We start from the raw sequence: 10471 nt of genomic DNA on the forward strand, positions 1-10471 counted from the left end.
TTGTTGAGATGAATAGTGGTATTACCTTCACTTAGTTGAGGGATACTAACATCACCATCTACACTGAGGAATATCTGAGATTTCTCGGGCTTCACGACCATGCCTCCACCACCACGTTCGATCACTCAAATACATCCACTTAGATTTACGTGCCTTAAGATATCTAGAATTTGTGGACGGTCAAGACGATATGGATCATAGCGTGTTGAAGATAGAAGGACATTGGTGTCCCATCTTGTATAAAGAACGCCTTCATACCGGCTCAGGACCTCCCTATCGAATTGATGTTGCAAAAAGAGATGTAGGAGCACGTCGCTCAATTCACCTATCAATGGTATACAATTCGAATGAGGAATTTGGAGGTTAGTGTCAGCATTATATATCGGGAGAGATAGAAATTCCTTTAAGATGTGGGAAATCACACCCAGATTGTGTAGACACTTTAAGGTATTCCATAGACGTGGAGTAGAAACATACCGGATACTATGACTCAAATCCACACAAACTATTTTCTCTACACCACTTTGACCATCCCAGAACCTTTGGTGGTAATCCAACATTTCATTATAATAAAATAATCTAGACGGAAGATTGTTTCTTATCACTAGAAACTCCCGCATTAAGATATTAGCTAATGCTTTAAAAAGTAGCACATCTATTGGAAGAGATGGGGCAGCCATACAAGGCCAATCACCATTATTGATGAGTGGGCGCCTGGCACAACAATACCCGAGCTCATCTTGCCTTTCCAGAGTGAAATGTTCCCGCAAAGTCATACCACCCCTACCATATTTATAGGTTTTGTATACCAATTTGGGATGAAATAAAGAATAACCTTCGTGTATATGCGACACCATGGTATCGATTGATGCGGGTAAGATGCCCCGCTCTCTCCACATATCATTCAAATTATAGAGTCTCCTGACCTCATTAATCAATTGAAGTTTCCAAAAACTAGCATGAAATCTCCGGCGAAAAGTGACGTTGTGATTACTTCTAGATCCAATGAAAACTTTCGAGATAATACAAAAAGTGGTCATCATTTCTTCCTCTTGGTAAGTTGGCTGGTTTCTTCCCATTCTGTCTTCTTTCCACTAATCTAATGGTTTCATTCTCCCATCGAGAGGTTATGATACTAGCAAGAGTCCTATTCTTCTCCTCTCGATCCTACCTTGGGTTATGTTTGACAGGGATGGTCAGTGAACTTCTATTGGTTTCAAAGGAGGATAGAGATCCATTGGGGAAGGATCGAAAGGTTATTCGATATCAAAGGTTGACCCTCGACGCGCCGCAGCCACTATTTTTACTCCTTTTATGCAATTATGAACGAAACTTTCTCGATTCCAATGCAACTTATCCTTTTGGAGTTGACGTAACAAACTACGCGAGCCTCCCGATGAAGCCAACAGAAATCCTACCGAATACTAAAAATAAAAGGCAATTTCATTATGGTGGTATACCAGCCGCCAGTTCTGGAACTTCCAGTTCCAATTGGAGCATATAGATCCGTAAATGGATTTGTATGTATAGCCACTTCAGTCGTGCTCCTCGTTTCTCGAATGGAAAAAAAGTATCTTCTTTCTGGGAACATGCTAAACCAGAAATTCTTATGTTCGTGATTCTTCATCCACCGATGCAGAAAATCTTCCAGTTTTCCATCCTCATATGAGGCAGGAAAGTTTATGGGCAACAGGTCGGCACGATGTGATTCATCATGTTCAAACATGAACCTTTCGCTCGTTGGGGACGGTTTATAAATCATCAAATTCCCACAAATGGAATGAGAAGTGGGTCCATGTAAATGATCGAGACCTTGCAAACAACAACGTTCCTTCCCCATATGGAGTTTGGGACCCAAGGGCAATCATTGAGTGAACTGTATCTTATTCGTATTAGTTGACCTAAGCCGCACCATTATTGCAGGGGTGGGGCTCGGCCTCCGAACCGTACGTGGGACGAGTTTCTGCCTCATACAGCTCGGGCCGAAGACCGGGGAAGTTGAGGAGAGATGGGGAGACCCAACTGCTGCTGGTCGGGACGGACAGGAAAGGGGGCGGGGATAAGCTTGTGAAGAAGCAAGCTTATTGCCCCACCCCCCAAAAACAAACTGACCCAGCAAGAAAATGTATGCGCTTTAGCAACAAAGCGCTCATCCCTTGCTTGCTGCTTCGCGTCCTTTCTATTCCATCCCAGTCCATTCCGGGATAGGCGGCTAATAGAATCTAATATGTGCAGTGGTGGTCGTCTGACCAATCGGCTCGGACACCAGACCACTTGTGCCCGCCCATTCTGTCTCGCCCTAAATGGAATGGCTCTCTTAGTTACGCTGTGCCCCGACCCGAGTCCCCACGTCCGCTTTTATCTGCCCGCAACCCGACCAAACAACATTAGGGCCGTCCCCCCCATTCTATGCTGACCCGGGCCGGGGCTCGCTTTTTGGGAAGCCCGTTCCCACCGCACTCACGGCCCGGCTGGCCTGCCAGCAGTAGTGGGAATTCTCCCGTTCCCTGGTCAAAAAAGGGTTGGTTGGATGCGGGATCTACTCCACGAGGAGCGGTACGGACGTAGATGATATCATCACGACCTCTCTTTGCGTACCGCTAGGGATGCTTAACGCCACTTCGCCAACTGGCATTACCTGCGCTTTCGTGTCTCTCAGTGTGGTCAGCACTGGGTGTTTCCGAGCAGCGAGGCTTACACCCATTCGCATTAATTCATCCAAAGTTCCTTACCCTTATGCATGAATTTTGGAATAAGCCATCTTCCTATCAAGGTTAAGGAGTCAACTGAGCATCTCAGCGGCGGGATTGAATACCCGGATCGAATCAGAGTTCACGCCGCCCGCCCTGAACAAATAGAATATGAGGTGTGGGCCACAGGTCACACATAAGCCATCGGGTCGCACGACAGAAGAACACCCAACATAGAGATGCACACTCCTCCATGTGAAATAGAAAGATCATCTTCACTTTTTTGTAGTAGTCGTGATCAACAGCCATCAGTAGTCGGCTCGTTGGTAAGGCGAGAGCTTCAAGCCTACTTTCTGGTGGCACACCCCCCAAACAAGCACCACTCGACGAGGGGGGGGGGAAGCTATAGGCCCAAAACCTTCGACCCTTCTTTCTATATGGGGGTGCCCGGGGCACCTCATCTTGTCATTTTGTTGCTCATTCCCCTTAGGCCGAAGTGTTTGGCCTTTACTTCGGAGCGCCCGCTCACGCTTCGCTGACCTATCGCGTGGTAAAGAGAAGAGAGTATGAAAGAATTGTAAACAGAGCAGACCGCAGAAAGATTCTAAATATGACAAGTCCCCCATGGATTCGATAATAAGGAAATGAAGAACAGGAACGAAACGAAATAAAGCATTTCTAGCGGATGAGCTTCTCTCCATTTTGTCTGGTAATAGAATAGGGCGGCTTGCTTTGACCAACACTCCACTTTTTGCTCTATCCATGGATCGTATGAATTTCCTTAAATGTAGATAGACCAAAAAAGGGAATAAAGGGATAGGAATAGGAATTATAGTACCATTGGAAGAAGAGGCACCAGTGGGAACATCTCTACTGACGAACCATTTCAATAGTACGGGTGCTGCCGTGCCACAGGGCATGACCATGGAAGTAATGAAAAAGAAGAAGTTCTATAGTTGGACCATCTGCTCTATCCGTTCGATTTGAGCTTCTCTAGAGAAGATGATACGCTAAAAATGAAAGTGTTCGCAACACATACCGAAAAAGGGTACCTATGTTGCCGACCATTGATGACTAGTTCGAAGACCAGGAGCAGGGGCACGTGCCAAGAAAGATTTGTTACTTTCCCTATGGTTTTCGAACGTTTTCAATAAAACCTTCTCGTAGAAGTATTTTCACAAAGTTTTCAGTAATATTAGTAGATGCTATTCGAACCCTTTCTTTTATTAAGATTCAAATTCTTATTCTTATTATTATCTAATTATTCTTTTTTTTCATGTATATGCGTCAGACACAATCTACTAATTGATCTATATTCTGATACCCTACTATATCATAGTCTCTACTACTAGTATTTTAATACCTCAGGAGCTCATGAGACTCTTTTAGTGAAATTCGTAAGTCTCAATTCCCGAGCGATCGCACCAAAAACTCGAGTTCCTTTTGGATTTCCTTCTTGATCAATGACAACCGTCATCATATCGTATTATCATACCGTTGTGACGTTTGAGTTCTTTACATGTACGTACAATTATAGCTCGTCTTACTTCTGTCTGATCTTTCTAGAGGCATTTTGGGCACTGCTTCTTTGATTACAGCAACAATAACGTCACCAATATGAGCATATCAGTGATTACCAGCTCCTAAGATTCGAATACATATCAATTCGATATCCCCACTCTGTTGTTATCCGCTACATTCAAAAGGGTCTGAGTGAGATGGATCTTAGAAGTCTGGTTTTTGATTGGATAGTGATCTCGGGCACGAGTGGTTGATCTTCGCGGGCCGTGAATGGCCATGGAAAAGAGTATTGATGTCAATATGTTCGATCGAGAAGATTGGACGATGAAAGACGGATCCTTTGTGGTTTGAATAATAGGCTGTGGTCTGAATATTGGGCTATGGGCTGAGTGCTTTCTGTATGAGCCTCTAGTGATTGGGCTCTCGTGGGCGGATTACCCGATGTGTACTCATCTTCCAACAAAGAGGAGAAGACATAACCAAAAGAATTGTGAGAAATAAGTTAATTTATCAAGTTGAGGCATTTCGATTTGGATTTCAAATAAGAAAGACAGAAAAAGACTCCTGCGCCCTCGAGAGCATTCTCTTTCACTTGCATTTCTTCCTGAAGTTGGCTCGAAGACCTGTCCAGCCTTGATTTTCCCAGTTATTAATCAAGCGCGCTGAGGCAACTCTGAACTAAGCTTAGGGGAGGGGTAGTAGGTATGCTTCAAACCCTCCGGCACCTTGAAGAACGATGTCACTAGATCGGGAAAGATGAATGACCAATGAGGACAGGACAATGGGGGAAGTTGGTAATAGAGAATCCTCCCTTCTTCTTTGCTTTCTTTCCTGAAAAAATCCAAAACTAACCATTGGAACCTCATGGGATACCGAGTTAGGAGATTCATTTTCTTTATTACTTTTACTTTTTTTACTAAGTTATTCTAAAAGATAAGAGCTAACCGACCATCCTGATTGAATGTTTGAGTACCCGGAGTCTCTCGTAAGTATGGAAAGAAAGTCTCTTCTTTCCACAACTCCTAAATTTCCCATCAGCCTATCCAATCTAATTCCAGACAGAGTCAGTAGACCTTACTTTAGTGTAGGTAGTGTCAGATAATTAGGAAGTCTTGATAGTCTTTCGTATAATCTCTTCTTCAATCCTAGGAGCAAAAAAGGAATGTCCTTTAGGGACCTTTGGATAAAAAGATTTCCGACCTCTTACTTTCGTAGTTATGAATTGCGGAATAGAATCAATTATGAAATTCATAAGTATATATCCCTCATCCCTATTGGTATCGGTTTGGGCCACTACCCAGAACCCTGCCAGAGCCCTATTTTTAAGAAGAAATTGACAGTCTTTTTTAGAACTAGAACTATGGTAAAATCCAGTATCAACACGCCTAGTTCTTTTCCTTTGCTTATGCAGGGCAAGAATTTGTCGAGTTCAATCAATACAATAAGAAATCCTAAGTATTTTTTTGGTCAGGCGACACCCAGATTTGAACTGGGGATAAAAGATTTACAGTCCCCTGCCTTACCGCTTGGCCACGCCGCCAAATCCGATCCAAAATCGAGCACAATCTTATTCATCCACATTATTTTACTAATTTTTATTCGTAGGAGGGGATTATTAAACCCTTTTTGATTTTTTTAGATCGTTGAATCCCTTTGTACTTATCCCTTTCCAATCCCTTTTAATAAATTCATTCCTGTTTTTTATTGGACCCAGTTTTATTCTCTTCGATTGATTGTATCTCAAAACACACATTGCTTAAATACCTTCTCTTTCTATTGAAAAGAGAAAGGATTTCCAGTCACAGACTGCCAAATTTTGGAAAAATTGGAACCATTAACTATATTATTTGTTACTATTTGTTATTTTGATAAATTCTATTTGTTAGTAGTGAACAGTTCTAAAATGGGTATTGTATCCCAAATAGTGTTTCCTTAATGGCATAACAAAATCAAATTGATTTACGGCTAATCAGTATCAATTAAAAAAAGAGAATTATGATATTGATATAGTGTGACCTGACCCCTGTTGCTCCAAGTGCAATTCTTTCTAGGGTTCTTAAAGATATTCTCCATTTTTTCCCTTTCCCTACAATAAAGTATAGTCTGAAGGCTAGCACGCACCATTCCTCGCTTATGATAATCTAAGGCCAAAAAGAAAGAAGGCTCACACCATAATAATAACCTTTTGCCTCGATCGTCAAGGTCGTGGATTTGGATCGATTTCAGTTTTACGGGCTTCATACATTGTTAAGAAAAGTACTCGGCATTGGAAAGCATCATGTTTTGGCCACACACAAAAGAAGTCGGTGGAAGGTATGGAATTTCTCGGCTGAAGGTTAGAAAGAAAGCAATCACCAGTGCTCTCGGTTCCAGCAACGAGTCTTTTCTTTGAGAATTAAGGAAAACAAACTAACCTTGTCTGTCTATGTTCACCTTGACATGAAAGACTCTTTTCCTAACCTGACTGTTCTACCTGGCTAGTTCACTTCACTTTTCGAGGGATCCTGGATTGGAGTTCACTTGTCTATGAGTGTCCGAACAGCTTCAGATCCTTCCAAGGCGCAGGGGTTCTCTCTCCATTCACTTTGAGCTGGGTTTCTTGTGATCTTTTTAGTAGTTTTTCCGTCCAATTTTATGGTAAATTAAGTCTTACACAACTGTCCCCAAGGATGTCCATTCCATTCGGCAGGGACTCCATCTCGCATTCGATCTCCCTCCTTTCCCTGAAAGAGTCGAGGTCTCTCTGGACTTCTCTTTTGCCTCTCTACCAGATTCAGAAAAAGGGAGGAAGAGGGCCTCTCGACGGGAGTGATTCCCCGAAAAGAGATCGTTCCCAGCATCCTCGAGTTCGTAGTCAAACTCACCTTCATCCACCTTTCATGGACTGGCGCGGGCAAGCGCCGATGTCTGGAGCAGGAGATGGAAGCTTGGGTTGAGGAGGCTGTCAACGAGTCATCAAAGGCAATAGATTGGTTATATTCGGATTCGTTTGATTTTGATTTTCTTTTTTTTGGTTGTGAGAGGTCTGAGTCCGCAGCTGGGGAAGAGTCGTCAGATGACAATTGAAGTAGGGGTCTGCCTCTTTCAAAGGGAAGCAAGAGTCTCATAGGGAAGGAGATCCTGCATAGACCAATCCCAATCAGGAAGAGAGTCTTGTTGTCAATGAAAGCAATTTTTCTATGTCACATATCTGCCTATCTCGTGTTGTGAGCTATAAAGTACCCACCAGGGGGGAAGGGGGTGGACCAAGAAAGAGGTAGGCAATTGGGTCCTTCCCATCCTCTGTGATGTCAGTCTCTTTGTCATTCTTTCACCCTTGCTGAGTAGCGAAGTGAGCATACTCAAGATCCAATTCATCAATCATTTGAGTTGGTACGAACATAGGAATCCAGACTCCGCTTGATTCGATCTTCAGTTTCGACCTTCATCAGTCAGGAAAAAGAAGAAGGACCCACTTATTCCACTCGGAGAGATCGAACCAGGCAACAAAAAAAAAGAAAAACTGAAGGAAGTTCTCTTTCCATTCCAACTAAACTAAGTGAAAAAAGGGGGAGAGCAAAACAGAAACACAGGAACAAAGAAACTATGTCCAAACCAACGAGTCCTTTGGTCGACTCTAAAGAATGTATCGGGAGTTGGGAGTTAGCCGTCTCATAGGAGTGATAGCTGGGTTTTTCACGGAGTTTCTTCGTACGATTGAAAAAAAGAGTGCTCTAGGTCAGAGAAAACAAGAAGAAGATTGTTCACTAGTCTGTCTCCCAACCTCTTTAAAGCAGCTACCTACCGTGATCTGGTCTTGGGACAGCATTGGCACCCCCGTTTGCTGGATCTTCTAGACACTCTAAAGCGCTTCCACGAGTGACAGATGGACTTTGAGTTATAGACGGAGCAGAGCCTTTAGAGGATCAAGAGTGATTCCTCAATAAAACAAATGGGATTTTGAGGGAGGGCTGAACGCGATGTACTGAAGGGTTCGCTTTCGCTGATCGGCGCCGGTCTTTCCTGCTGTGAATTTCCCAGGTCGGGAGGGGCCCTTTCCTTCTACCTTAGTGAACCCATTCACCAATGATTGGATCACTCAAAGCTAAAGACCAATTCCTTCCTTTTAGGTGGTCTAGGTGGCTGGGATACTATGCCCTTCTTTTTAGAGGCTCAAAGACGAGATCTTTGAAGGAAGCAAAAGAACCCATGTGTCTCGAATGAAGTCTACCCTCTTTTTGTGCCAGGAAGAAGAATGAGATCCAATTCAAAGTCAAGGAAAGCGGCCTAGACCACTGACTTTTGATGGAAGGCTTCTGAACATGGATTGGTCTGATAAAGCCAATTTTTCGGCGAATCAAATATTTTCTGAGAGCACTAGACCTTCTCTCTTTCAGGATTGATTATCACTCACTGCCTGATAGCAGGCTTGGCCCATGAGACCTATTGTCTTATTGTACTGGCTCACTTCACTACTTTGGAGGATGGGTTTTTCCCCTTTTTGGTTCGCAAATGCTCTAACCCATCAAGAAGCTCCATCCAAATTGGAGTTGATGTGAGCACTTCCCCAGAGGCAGAGGCTTTTTCTACAAAAGGATGGGAGCACAAAATGTAGGTGAGTCAATTGCGTGTGGCCTTCAAGTATTTCATATTGAAACAATATTAGATCGGCATCCAAACAAAGGTGCATGTACGGTTCCTAAGGGATACAATTTTGTCCTAATCATCGAGAAAGATGAAATAAGTTGATAGCGCGATCTCGTACTAACACATACTCTCTAAATATTTTAGAACTTGCATGCGCCCTTCAAGCCACAACCGCGGTATGAGTTCTGATGTCAGACTTTGTTTTGGGGGCTGCTGGCCCCTTCGCGTCGACAAGGAAACTGTGGACGACAATGGGTTTAGAATTCGAATAAAATGAACACCCTATCGAACAAATAGAGGAAAGGGCGGAAAGGGGAAAAAGTAAAGTCTAAGCGACATATGGCACGAAAAGGAAATCCAATTTCCGTAAGACTTGATCTGAATCATAGTTCAGATCCAAGTCGGTTCAGTGAGGGCGACCGCGAAAGTCACCGAATGGGTTCGGTCCGTCTTTTCCTGATCGTTGTTTGTCCCCCCAAAAAAGGCGTGAGAGGACGTTGCAGATGTCCGGGACGGACACGACTTCTTCTAACGCTAGAAGACCACATGAAGAAACCCGGGACCAAAGCATGTCATGAAAGACGCACACGGGGCGGGCGTGCTTCGACCGTGTCTCCGAGGCACAGTTGAATGTAGATATCATGAACGCGAGGATAAGGATACCAGGCCGAGAAACCCGGGCAAGTACTCCCCTAATGTGCCGATCGCTAGCGCATCCAGGGCCCCGGCGCCCAGCTCTGCTGGAGAGGCCCTCACTGATCTGAAAAGTGCGTCTGCGATTCGGATAGACTGATTCTGCGAATGCCTAGCCCCAGGAATCAATAAAAAAACAAGTGCTAAGTTTCATTTCAGATCAGTGAATAAACCAAAAAAGAGACCTTTCTCGCTCGAGGCCACACTATGCTCCGCTTCAACAAATGAGAGTTTTCGGTGGAACCGGTGAACCACGCGAGCTGGTTAGATGCGTGGGGCAGAGGGCTCGTAGTACCTGATAGCGCAGCTATGCAGTGGAAGGGAAGGAGCCTAAATCGACCCCCTTCTTTCTTTTTTATTCAAAGACACAAAAGCAAGAACAAAAGAGATTTGACTCTCGGATGAGACTAAGCAGCTACCGTTCCGACGTGCCCCTGACCCTATCTTGATTCAAACCAAAAACCCTCTCTAAGGTGGAGCCTAGTTGAAGCTATCTTCAAAGAATAAATGGGAATCCAAATCCACTTTTAGGGATATAGATGAAGTCTCGCTCAGTAAAGAGAGTTGTAGATTCGTAGAAGAGGATCAGAGTACGCGCGCTACAAAAGGCAGCTAGCCAATGAAAGTAAGTGGAAAGAATATAGTACTTTTGTACTGACCCCTCCGGGGCCCCCGGTTGTTTTGGCGCGCCCTACTCCAACGTTAGACTATTGGCTTTTTAGCCTACGCTTGCTGCTTGCAGCATGGATTCGATAGATCTATCGAATCCATGCTTCCCCCGCCCTGAAGCGAGACTCTATCCAGATCTCAAAGAATAACGAGCTAGGCGGCCGGCGGGCAAAGAAAGGGGGCGGGGTGTTTACTTGAAAATGACAACCGCCTGTTCCAGCAGCGGGGGCCTTGCACGAAAGCAAACCTACGATTAAGTAGCAGTTGCTTTC

At 44.2% G+C, this 10471-nt stretch overlaps 2 pseudogenes; one reads left to right on the top strand and one right to left on the bottom strand.

Annotated features, from left to right (window-relative positions):
* Positions 1–1256: 1256 nt before the first annotated feature.
* Positions 1257–3655, bottom strand: LOC119321149 (annotated as a pseudogene).
* A 5521-nt stretch (positions 3656–9176) lies between these two features.
* LOC119324530 overlaps positions 9177–10471 on the top strand; it is a 3959-nt pseudogene continuing 2664 nt past the window's right edge.

The sequence above is a fragment of the Triticum dicoccoides genome, chromosome 6B, assembly GCF_002162155.2.
Source record: "Triticum dicoccoides isolate Atlit2015 ecotype Zavitan chromosome 6B, WEW_v2.0, whole genome shotgun sequence".
Lineage (NCBI taxonomy): Eukaryota > Viridiplantae > Streptophyta > Magnoliopsida > Poales > Poaceae > Triticum > Triticum dicoccoides.